This window comes from Anser anser, assembly GCF_964211835.1.
Source record: "Anser anser genome assembly, chromosome: 4".
Taxonomy (NCBI): domain Eukaryota; kingdom Metazoa; phylum Chordata; class Aves; order Anseriformes; family Anatidae; genus Anser; species Anser anser.
The window spans coordinates 12,986,053-12,998,833 of NC_139724.1; the positions used below are offsets into that span (position 1 = coordinate 12,986,053).

General features: G+C 40.5%; 1 long non-coding RNA gene across 3 annotated transcripts in view; it reads left to right on the plus strand.

Moving 5' to 3' along the window:
- The window catches only part of LOC310899696, a 61,716-nt gene extending 54,369 nt beyond the window's left edge, over positions 1-7,347 (plus strand). For all 3 annotated transcript variants that reach the window (XR_014584548.1, XR_014584549.1, XR_014584550.1), the window contains exons 2-3: positions 1,910-2,038; positions 3,840-7,347. This is a non-coding gene — a long non-coding RNA (uncharacterized lncRNA). The remainder of the gene's footprint in view (positions 1-1,909; positions 2,039-3,839) is intronic.
- Positions 7,348-12,781: the final 5,434 nt, after the last annotated feature.

Below are 12,781 nucleotides of genomic sequence, written 5' to 3' on the forward strand. Positions count from 1 at the left end.
TAGAAAAGGACAGACTTTCAACTATCTGTAGATAGAGTTTTGCCCATTGTCTGTTATCTCAGTTCATTCTAGGTGAGAATCAGGTATAGTGACAGATTTATTTATGATCAACAGCAAAATTTGAAGGCAGTATCGAAGCCAGTCTGCCTGTTTGTGTTCTGGGGAGTGGGGAGTAAGGTGGTGTTTCTGGATTACTTTTCTGTTCGCCTGTCTGACAGCAGCTGAGTCAGCTATTTTAACGCTATGCTGTCCCTAGGCTCTGTGCTGTTCAGAACAGAGGATCCAGCTGAGGTGTTGAACAATACCCATATACCAGAATGAAAGCTTCTGAAATAGTATTGACATGCACTGCATTTGATATCTGTATAAAAACATGAAAGAAGTGTAATTTTATTCTTCTTTATCTTCTTCATGCTGACAGTATGATTTCCTGTTCCTATGTCAATTAAAATTTCATAGAATCATAGAATCAGTAAGATTGGAAAAGACCTTCAAGATCGTCTGGTCCAACCATCACACAACTACCACTGTCACCCACTAAACCATGTCCCTAAGCACCACATCCAACCTTTCCTTAAACACCTGCAGGGACGGTGACTCCACCACCTCCCTGGGCAACCCGTTCCAATGCCTGGCCACTCTTTCTGAGAAGAAATGCCTCCTGATTTCCAACCTAAACCTCCCCTGGCACAACTTGAGGCCATTCCCTCTAGTCCTATCACTAGTTACCTGTGAGAAGAGGCCGACCCCCAGCTCCCCACACCTTCCTTTCCGGTAGCTGTAGAGAGCAATAAGGTCTCCCCTGAGCCTCCTCTTCTCCAGACTAAACACCCCCAGTTCCCTCAGCCGCTCCTCACAGGACTTGTGTTCCAGGCCCTTCACCAGCTTTGTAGCCCTTCTCTGGGCACGCTCCAGGGCCTCGATGTCCTTCTTGTAGTGAGGGGCCCAAAGCTGAACACAGCGCTCGAGGTGCGGCCTCACCAGAGCAGAGCACAGGGGGACGATCACCTCCCTGCTCCTGCTGGCTGCACTATTCCTGACACAAGCCAGGATGCCGTTGGCCTTCTTGGCCACCTGGGCACACTGCTGGCTCATGTTTAGGTGAACATCGATCAACACCCCCAGATCCTTTTCCTCTGCACAGCTTTGCAGCCACTCTGCCCCAAGCCTGTAGCACTGCATGGGTTTCTTGTCACCAAAGTGCAGGACACAGCACTTAGCCATGTTGAACCTCATCCCATTGGCTTCTGCCCATTGACCCCTCCTGTCCAGGTCCCTCTGCAGGGCCTTCCTACCCTCTGGCAGATTGACACTTCTCCCCAACTTGGTGTTGTCTGTAAACTTGCTGGGGGTGCACTCAGTTCCCTCATCAAAATCATCTATAAAGATATTAAAGAGCATGGGCCCCAACACTGATCCCTGGGGAACACCACTGGTGACCAGTCGCCAGCTGGATTTCTCTCTGTTCACCACCACTCTTTGGGCCTGGCCACCCAGCCAGTTTTTAACCCAGACAGTGTGCCTGTCCAAGCCATGGGCTGCCAGCTTCTCCAGGAAAGTACTGTGGGAGATTGTTTCAAAAGCTTTGCTGAAGTCTAGGCAGACTACATCAGCAGCCTTTCACTCATCCACCAGGCATTTCACCTGATCACAGAAGATGAGGTTGGACAGGCAGGACTTGCTTTTATTGAACCCATTCTGACTGGGCCTGATCCTCAGGTTGTCCCTCACATGCTGCATGATTGCATTCAAGACAACCTGTTCCATCACCTTTCATGGCACCAAGGTCAGACTGGCAGGCCTGTATCACAGAATAATTATAGAATCATAGAATGGCTTGGGTTGGAAGGGACCTTAAAGATCATCCAACTCTGTTTTTCATTGTATTTTGTTCCTGTGTTCTTTTTAGGAGGGGGAGTGAGAGAGCAGTGTTGTGGAGTTTATCTGTTCATCAGTATGAAACCACCACATCCTCACACACCAGAATCCTCCACAGGTGGGAGAAGATGGCTTTTGTTTCACCTCCTGCTGCTCCCAGGTACCTTTTTGCACTTACGAATTGTTTAGCTTAAGTGATACCTATGCCTTCATAGTTGACTGGTGTAGGGGTAGGTGCAGACAGACAGTGTTGTGAGTTTGGGATAGCTGAGTTGAGAGCTTGAGCTCATTAATCTCTGCAATAAGGATTTCCAGAATGCTCTTCATTTGGGAAATAAAATTAAAAAAAAAAAAAGGGAAAAGAGCAGTGCTTCACTGTGGTGGAATAAAATTTCATTTTGAATAGGTTGAATGCTACTGCAGCGTTTTTACTCCATAAGAAGACTTTCATTTCACATCAGAGGCTATATGCTTACAGAGCTTTTTTCTCCAGTCTAACCTACTAGTTCACATTGGTGTGAATTAATGACATATATTCTGGCTTCCCACAGCTTCTGTACTATTTGAGACGTTTTCCAATGATACTGTCAATGCTGTCTATCTATGGTACAAACTTGGGGAAATTATTTTACTCAAGGGGAAAATTATTATACTCAATTATAACTTTTTATACACTCTCCTCTAGTCGATATAAAAATAGCTTGTTTTACTGATTGCACTTTGAAGAGCTCTCTGTACAGTAGGCTTTATATGACACCTTTCCAGTTAGCCACACTGTGAGCAAGATGGGATGAAGGAGGAGTCCCCTTGAGATGTGAGATCTGGCTTTTTGTCAGCTGGAGTTTCAAAGGCACAGGCTGATCCCAAGCTCAACCACCTTTGCCTTGATACAGCTCACGATACCCCTCTACAAGCTTGTCACTCATAGCTGCTATGTCTGATCCCACCGGGCATTCATCATTGAAACAGCTTCCTGGAACATGCAAGTACTAAAAAGCCCAATTTTCTCAGCACAAGCACTTTTCAAAGGAAGAATTTTTCTGAGGGCATTTGATGCAAACTTTGTTATAAAACTCACACAACCATTCAGCCTGCACCAACATTAAGATCATACTGAGGGCTACATGGTTTTAAACATGAGGTTAAAAAAAAAAAAAAGCATAAAATGTAAGGCTGTGAGCCTTAGCTGTGCTTTCTTGTTCATATACATTCATAACACAAGCTGTGTTATTCAGAAAAAGAGAGGGACCATGGGTGGTATTGGATATTCTACCCTTAGCAAAATCAAGTCACTTATAGATTCCGATTTGGTACCTAGGAACAGAATTGCAAGTAGCCTTTCTAGTTACCAGAAAATAACTAAATAAGTATAATAATATATATATATATTATTTAAATCAAAATTTAGAAGGCTTCTTCTGGCCAGGATAAAAATTAAGCACATCTTCAGATTTGACAGTATATGTTGAAAACCCACTTGTGTCAGCATGTATGTTTATTTTTATGCATATGCTTCTGTTCAGTCATATGTTTGTTGTGAAAAGGAAACCTCCAAATAGTACTTTTAATAACTCCCTTTATGAAATAGAAGCTCTCCTTGTGATAAATGTGGTAAAAATATCAATGTTTATATTTTCCGTAAAGGGGAAAATTATCTTCTTGAAGTGTTAATACTACATGGAATGTTAAGAATAACATGTAATCTGGCGCCGCCTTAATTAGTTTCAAAATGTGTGTGGAAGCATCAGAGTGAAGACGTGGGAGGCAGCTATTCTGATCAGATGAATATACAGTTTTCTGATCACACTATGTTTTAATTAACTAGCTCTTACTGACTTCTATAAAGTTGATAAGCAGTTATCCAAAGTAGTTATCTGGTATCTGAACCAGATGCTGCTTTTTCTTAGATGCACTGGTAGCTTTAATGTAACTTCAAAATACGGTGTTCTTCTTGAAATAAGGGAACTCTACAGCAGTTGCTGGGATCACTGTAAGAACTGCTGGTGTCTATGGAAACAAACCCCGCACAGTGAATGCCAACAGGCCTGGCTGTTTCAATAGCTGCACCCTGCCGGACAGAGGGTAATTGCTCTCTTTAACTACCCAGTGTGGGGAGCTACAGATAAGACGGAGCTAAACTCTTCTGGAGGTGCACAGGAGAAGGAGAAGACAATGCTTACATATGCTTGGTTGTAAATTATGGTTGCGAGTGAATTATTGCATGTGGAAATTATGGCTAAATTTAACAAAAATGTCCGTGCAGTGAAAGCAGCTGAGCACTGGAGCAGACTGGGAAATTTCAGTCCCTGTAGAGGAGTTTTGAAACTCAGCTGGACAGGACCCTGAACAGCCTCATCTGGTGGAGCCCTGCTCTGTGCAAGAGATTGAACTTGAAGCCTCCCTTCCAACTTGAGTTACTGTATGACCGTGATATTAACAAGGGGAAAACTAATTGCAGGAATGTGAAATAATGCAGCAAGGGACACTGTAACAGAAAATGGGTTCCTATAAGGATGACAGCACAGATCAGCACAGATCACAGATCAGCACAGATTTCATTATTGAGGGAAACATAAGTTCTCTGAAATGACTAGAATGAACTCTGTGAAGACTTAGGGCTCCTGAAACTGTGCCGTATGTACCAGGTGGGATTCTCTGAGGTTCTTCAGAATCAATTGCTAGAATTTTGACTGAGGGATCTCTCCTGCGTTTGGAGACACCTTAAATACCTTGGAATATGTTTGGGAATCATTACTCATGCAACAACTTGACTGAAGCAACTATGTTTTGAAAAACCATCAGTCTTCCCAATCATACTGGGTTTTGAGTAAAATTTAGTAAAATTTTCCAGGAAAAATATTTCATGTGAAAGCATCTATCCCATTATTTACTACTTTAAGACAGTTATCTTAGGTTGACTGATTTTTTTTTCATTTTTTTTTTCCTTCTTTTTCTCAAACGTAATTCTCCTAAAGAATGTGTCTGTGGAAAATCTGAGCTTGCAAACATAATACCTCCTCTACCATTTGTTTTCTTCCTTAAAGTAACACAAAAGCCAATGTCATCTTGTTTGAGGGACAAAACCTTCTGGACTCATATTGTAAGCCAAGCCCTTTGGAAAAATTTGGTATTTGGGCATCAGTTCTGTCCTCTGCGTCAAAAAGTCACATGCATGGATGTTTCTGTGTCTCTGTGAGAGATTTGGGCCTTTACAGATTTATTTATTTTTTTCCCAGAAAGTCTTTATTTTAGTTTCTTTCTTATTCATTATGATAGTTAGGATATAGATTCAGAAGGACAGTGTAGGCATCTTAAATTTCCTAGGCCCTAGTCTGCTGAAGCCTAGGTTACATTCATGCTAATGTCCTCATAAAGACTAACTTACAGTATAGAAGTAAATTTTACTTCACAGTCTGCTGACTTTTGTTCTCTAAGATGAATTGTGAACACACACAACTAAAAGTGGCTGTCAGGATGAGTCCAGAGCAAAATTTGACCTCTGTCTACAGTGTGTGGCTCTCAGAGTTGTCTTTTAGGATCATTCTGAAATGCTTTAAGTAATGGCCAAAATCTGATCGAAGTTGAGAAAGTTTTGTGACTAGCTTTAAGAGGCTGAGTAATGGTAGGAAATCATTTTGAGGATCCCACTCACTTGTATTTTGGGACCAACTGTTACTGGTGGATCGAAGCAGAAAGCAATTAGGGATATTTTGGAAAGCTGAGAATAAATTCTTTCTTCAACCTTGTTCACTTGCCTTCTGATCTACTCAGTCACAGATAAAATCTATAGAGACGTCCACTGAAAGCAGACTTTTAAATAAATTCATTTGGATTGGTAACTGTCCCAACATGTGGGTAATTAATGATTATTTCATCATCCAGTTGGAGAAACAGAATATGAACTGTGTTACTGTGGTAGCTAATCACACTGTTAGACTACACATTTGAGAACATACATTGGGAAAAATACTCTTTACTCGTAATTTGTGGCCCAAACAATCCTCTTTTTTCCTGTTTAAAAAAAGGAAACCCCTTAATTTTAACATAAATATGCCAACTTAAAAGCCAACATTACCCTTCTAAAGTCTACTCCACATCACATCTGGTAGGACTGAACATAATTAATTGCAAGAGGAATGTAAAGCAATGGCATGCCAAAAGCTTTAATGTAATTCCAAATCATGCCTTATGCCAATCTCTCATTCTCTGCCAGTATGAACTGGCATATCCTGTGGATGGCGTTTGATGTACTTTGGCACCTAGAAGAAACTGTGAGTACGTTTTGGAGATAAAAATGGGAGAACAGTTGCACAGCTCCTAATGGAATTTACCAATTCCAGGATAGCACTTGCTAAGGGTTGTTTGACAACAAAAATCAGTGTGCACTCCAGGAGACAAAAAAATAAAAACCAAAAAAACTCCCAGACAGTTCCCTGGCTTTATTTGTCTGTGAGCAAACTTCCTTTTTTTTTTTTTTTTTTCTCTTTTTCTCATAACAGTCCTTCTCCCTAACCACTTGTCCTGCCATCCAGAAATGGTGAGAAACATCACACTGAAGTCTGTAAAAATCCTATTGACTTTAAGAAGGGCCAGATTCTTACCAAACCTGTGTATCTAGAAGCCGTATTCATGATCTGAGACATGCAGATGGAGTACTGAGCCTGATAATCTGCTCAATTAAGCACACAAGCCAGTTAGCAGAGAGCACTGGAGATGATTATAGTCAGGCTCAGAGCCAGGACCCCTCTGGAGCCGGAACTCCTGCACTGCACACTCCTGGGAGACAGTTCAGGCTTTGGGCCCAGCATGCTACCAATTCAAACACCAGTCTTAAAAATGGAAATGTTATTACTGGTGGGGGGAAACCATGTATGTATTCAAGAACACCCTAATATCCCCTTTTGGTTTGTATTGGAGCACCAGAAACAATTAGTAATTCCAATCAATTGAACAGGAGCCCCACAGGAGTTGTTTTAATCTGTTTTCCATCTCAGTCTCTGTCAGAAACAGACTGCCCCCATTTGTGTGTGTGCACTGACACCTCAGCTTTATCTCCTTTTAGCTTTAGTGGTACCAGCTCACACTTTCAAAGACAATTTTTCCTTCAGTTTTATGTTTCATACCTGGCAGTGTGGGCAGGTGCACAAGACCTTAAGAGTGGGAATTTGTAAGCCCGTGTGCTTTGCTTGGGAGCTGTCAAGTCTCCAGCAGCTCGTTTCACCTCTCAGCTTTGAACAGGACCTGCTGAGGGCAAGGATTTTCTTTCCTTATGTGTTTTTTCAGTGCTGTAAGGAATGCAGCCTTGACCTTGAGTAAGATTTGACTTTCACATCTAGGCAGTGTGTAACTGCTGTTCTAATAGGAACAGTTGTCTGTTGTCTTTTTACATCAAGACGTCTTTCTCAAACTAATGCAGCGCCTGTATTAGTTTCTCTAGAAATAGTGTAGTTTTTAGAGCACAGAAGAAAATATGCTCCATAGATTTCAGTATGATGGTCAGCTCCCTGGAGCACTGCTTTTTAAGGTAAACAGAGTTTTGCTATCTGAATTCAAGCATTCTATGCTGACAACACTGATCATTTTGTTTTACCTCTGTCGTGAATGTAAGGTAGAATGAACTGTGCTTAAATGATTGTTTTATGCCTGCTTCATGTATGTCTTTGACTAGAATTACTGAACAGTCTCTACAGTGGGAAGTCATTCTGCTTTATATCTGAGTCCTTCAGAAAGTGATATACAGCAGCATTATAGGGAGGTTGGATACTCTAAAGGTAGTAAAGTCTTAGTTTAGGTTAGAACTGTGTAAATAATATCTCCTTGATAGCTAGCTGAAGGGCAGCTATTAAAACAATGAATTATTCTTCTAATTCTGAACAGTGAACTACAATGCAAAGACCTGTAATAAGGTATATATGATAAGGGCACCAACACATATCAAGAGAGACCAATCTTTCTACAATGTACCATGACACTTTGCAGGTCATCTCTTTGCAAAGGCACTTAACAAAAGGCAATATTTTAGGGAAGTTCATGCACTTGGACAACCAGGATGTGTCTGGTTCCATACTCCACTCCAGTATTAACCCTTTGTGTGTAACCTTTAGCAAATCACTTGACCTTCTTGGGTCCAACACGGCAGAGCACTCAAACATTAGATCTTGACAAAATTTTTCACTTGGAGCTTATTTTCATCAGAAAAAAAAAAAAAAAAGCCTATTTGGCAATACTGAAAATTTTCCAAAATTTGTCTCAAGTTTGAATCATTCCTGTTAAAAACAAATCAGAAACAATTTTAAAACCAATGTTTATTTTGGAATTTTTAAGGATGTATTTATTTCTGTATTTAAAACAACTGTGTATGATAGAGGAAGAGAAAAAAGCCTGATGTAAGATATGATATGGAGGACTGGGCGGTAAATGTCCTCCAGAAAAAGAAGGAGGCAAGCATGACTAACACTGAGACTGTCTCAGAGACAGTCATTTTTGGAGATGACATTTTTGGAGATTTTTTTTCTGTGATAATACAAATATATGAAAGTATCTTACTCCATCATCTGGGTATTATGTTCTAAAATTATGAAACATATCACAGGTCATTTTTTTCCAAAGCAGTTCCTGCTAAGCACATCTGCAAAGAACTTTTTAATATATCTGGGCATTTCCCAAAGTACCTGGAAATGTGTTATTTTGAAAAACTCTTCTTCATTCATATTAAAAAAAACAACAACCACTCAGCCAGTAGCAGAGCTACCCACACATAACAAACAACACTAAATTAACCACTTGGTAATTTGAAATCATGAGTAATAGAGTATACCAAGCCTTCTTAGGTTTGATAAATGACTTATCTTCAATTTAAATGGCATCTCTGCTCATAATCTCATTTCTTCCTACTGTGGAATAATTACCTAAGGTGACTTATAAATTAAGCTTATATTCACATTTTTAAGAAAAGGTACAACATCGAAGAAGCTTCCAGGGTGGAATGTAGCTGCATTCCATAGAAGCTTCCTAGGCCTCCAACCTTAGAAGTTGGCCACACTGGGGGAACGTGGTGTGCTGACTCTAAGAGGAACTGTACGGAGGGTGGAGTGGAGACAACAGCCAGGCTCTGTGATAAGATGGGAATTCAAAGGTACATCAGAACTGATAAAATGCACATTTGCTACCCTGGGCCAATGGTCTGCCATGTTTTTGACAAAATGCTGTCCTTTTGGTGAAATTTGCTCATTATAATGTCATTACTGTGAATCCATAATCGTGATATCTTGATACCTTGGATGCAACCGGACTTGTAAAGGCTAATTGAGCAGCACTCCCAATTACGTTAACCTTTAACGCGATACCTGCACAACTGATACTTGGCCTGTCGAGGCAAATCCAGATATTCCTGGTGCTGCTCATCTTTACCTGTGTTCACCACACTCTCAATGACTCAGCGTTGATTTGCCCTGAACGTAAAAAGCACTGCTGTTGGTCACCAGATGATGAATGTAAGCACTTTCAGAGGCAGATGAGTGTGCAAGGCAAGATAATACGTTGAGCACTTACGGAAATATATTTGTATTTTTGAAATCTTAATTTTGCTACTATCTTCCAATTATATATATATATATACATATATTTTTTTTTCCCAGGGTATGATTCTTGGGCATTTTTGTTGTTACAGCAAGTTTGCTGTGTGCTGTTTTAGGCAGTTAGGCTATACTGTGGGCTGGCATCTTACGTGCTCTGATGTGATTAGTTATAATGCTGAGACTGAAGTTTTTAGGCTCTTTATCAGATTGCCTTTACAGATGCTAATGTGGAACAGGACAGTGATATTCTATGTTCTAACAGGCTGTGAAATCTAAATCCAGCATGAGAGCAACCACAAAGACTGAAAGCTTGGAAAACCATGGTTCCTTCAGATATTTCATGACTTCACCTTTAAAAAAATCTCTCCTATTTCAAAATAAATTATCATCTGTACAAGATGTGGATCAGATCTCTGATATCTGATTAATTCTTGCTGACTTCAGTCATGGTACAGTGTGTTCCCCTGTTCTCAGTCCTCGATGCTTTCTTGGCTTCCCTCAGATCTGTAGGGGTGTTTTGAGACAAATGCATTCAGTTGGCTACTCCCAATCAGAGCATGGGAGTGTTTATCTCCGCATTAGCACAAGGTGTCATGTTAATTTTCAAGTAAATTTTCCTCAGTTAGTGATCACTTCAAATCAGATTACTATATAAAAAATTTTGAATGCACTTTGAAATGCTTCTCTACAAGTTTTATGTTAATTCTGTTATAATGGACCATAATCAGGCAATTGTGACAGTAATAGTTTTAACTGGTTTTATAGAAATTGAAGATATGTTGGCATGTGCCCAGAAAATGTTTCTCCAAATACAGACATCAGCTCTTATATTCTTGGTAACCATAAATTTTCTACAATCTTCCATAAAATCGTAATAGAATAAGCTTATTGAGACACTCACTAGAAATGACTGTAGATTTTTAGGGTGAGGGGTGTGAGGTGTTGTGTGCTTTTTTACATATGCAACATTTTTTAAAGATATATTGAATACAGGATTACTTTGGTAGGGATCGGAAGGGAACAAGTTCAGTTAGTGAAAGAAAATTCTCTCTATGCTGATAGAGCATTAGAAAATAAAATAAATATAAACTAACTCATAATGTATCCATTAAGGCTGAAATAATGTCAAGGGGTTGTAAAAAGCCTTCAATACCACATGAGCAGGGGAGAGAATACAACTCATTTCATTGGTACAGAGCACTTCGGTGAGACAGTGAATTAATTTTACATACAGCAAATAACACAGGGTAGAGAATAATATTGAATGCCCAGGTTGTGACATTTCCTCATTTGAAATTCGCTCTGATTTCAAGCCGGTTAGCATCTTCAGTTGCAGCTCCCACAAGAGCAGTAGTGGGAAAGCACATTTGTGCTAACGTCCCTTTACATCTAGGGTTTGTGTGTCTAGCTACTGCATCCATCTGCCTGCCCAGCTGCACAGCCATGTGCGTAACATCTGCCTTATTTCAGAGCCAGCAGAGGGAGAGATATCTATTTGGAGCTCACATACAATGGCCTGACATCCTCTAGTAAGGATGCTGACTTGAACTGTAGGTGAAGTATAAAAGCTTTGGAAGGAGTGCTGGTGTCGTATGAGCTTCACAGCTGCAGATGGTCCCTGTTTCACTGAAGGAGCAGATCCCAGGTGACCTTATTAGTAAGTCACCATATTAGCAAGTCAGGCACAGGGCCAAAGAGCTACTGATGATGATGGAGTAGCTGCAGGTCTGGAGGAGGAGGAAGAGGAGAAGGACGAGATAAGTGTCATTTGATCCAGGTGGTTGCATGACATATATGTGGTTCTTTAGGTCAATGAACATTGGCTTTTCAGACTAATACATTATCAGTGGAATGGGGAGAAGGAATAATCAATTTTTTTCATTTTCTTGTTTGTAATTTCATCGGCTTCTGCCTGAAACATGGACTTTGTTGCTGCAGACAAGGACAACAATTATATAGACAACTTTCATCACTTGCTAGTGACATCCACAGGAAAGCAGGAATGTGTTCTCAGGTCTTTATGTTCTTTGTTCTGGTGATCAGAGGGTAAAACTCAACCAGTCTTTCTGCTTGGGCAGACTGGAAACACTTTCAGTATCCTGCAGATTAAAATAGCCACTGACATACCCCTTGATAGACATCATGTCTGCAGTCTGTAAGTAAATGTGTTTCTGACCCTAATAGCAACAGGGAATGGATGTTGTCTGCATATGAAAACATTAGTGGGATCCTGAGTTGGTGCTTAGGGATGTGGTCAAGACAATGGAGCTGTTACATAGCAGTCTTGCAAAATAAAAAGAACCTGGGGCTGCTTTCCCTCTTATGTCAATCTAAACACATGGGAGAAATTTCTCCTAGTGGGAGAACCTGTCTGCTGAGAAAGGCAGACAGTCCATCAGAGTGGTCATGCTAGAAACAGTCATTTCCTTTTTGATTCTTTCTCAAATCTTTACCTTCTTGCTCTTTGAGAACAAGCACCTTGTGAAGCCTTCAGGCAATGGAAACAGAAGAAAGCCTGGGCTCAGGATGAAAATTGTAGGGAGATAATTAAATCAATGAAGTGAGGGTACAGAAGGCTGAAGATACAGAAGTTTGCAGTGCTGGAGCAGACAGACCTAGCCCAGGAACAGAAAGAGACTGTTTAGAGGGTGAAGGCCACACAACCTCCCTTCCTGTCTACAAAATTTTGGGATTGAGGTTGCTTTTGGCTGTGCCTTTTCCCAATGTTCTTAAAGAAGAGTTACTTGTGAATTGGCAAACTGGTGCTTGTCCTACTCAGTTGTTCACTCAGGAGTGAAAATTCTCACCAGTGTAAGTGAATAAAGCAGCCCTTTCCTTGAATTGTAACATCAGGATGTAAGATGTAGTGAATAAAAGTAAAAAAATTGAAATTGAAAAAGTAAAAAAATTGAAAATTGAAAAATGAAATTTCAGCATTGAAAATGTATTTAAATCCAACTAGAGCTTCTAAGTCTGTGACTTGTGAAGTATTTGTTCCACAGGCAGCTCCACCTAAATGAGCTGACCTGGCTTTGCTGTCGCAGAGAACGTGGTCAGTTAGGTTAAGAAAACCCAGTTCATGCTGTTGCTCCAGCTCTGTATCTTATAATGGTACACCTTCTCTTGTATGGCAAGCCATCACTCCCCGGGCTTTCAGGACTGCTTCCCTTTTCCTTTTACACCTTTAATACAGAAGAAAAATTAATTCGGACATTCATGCTATGCTGGGCACTGACGTGAACATCAATGAACAGTCAACGGTTACCATCGTTATAGTAAGGGAATGCTTTCTAGTATATTTTCCTGTTGCCTTGCAAACTCTAGGC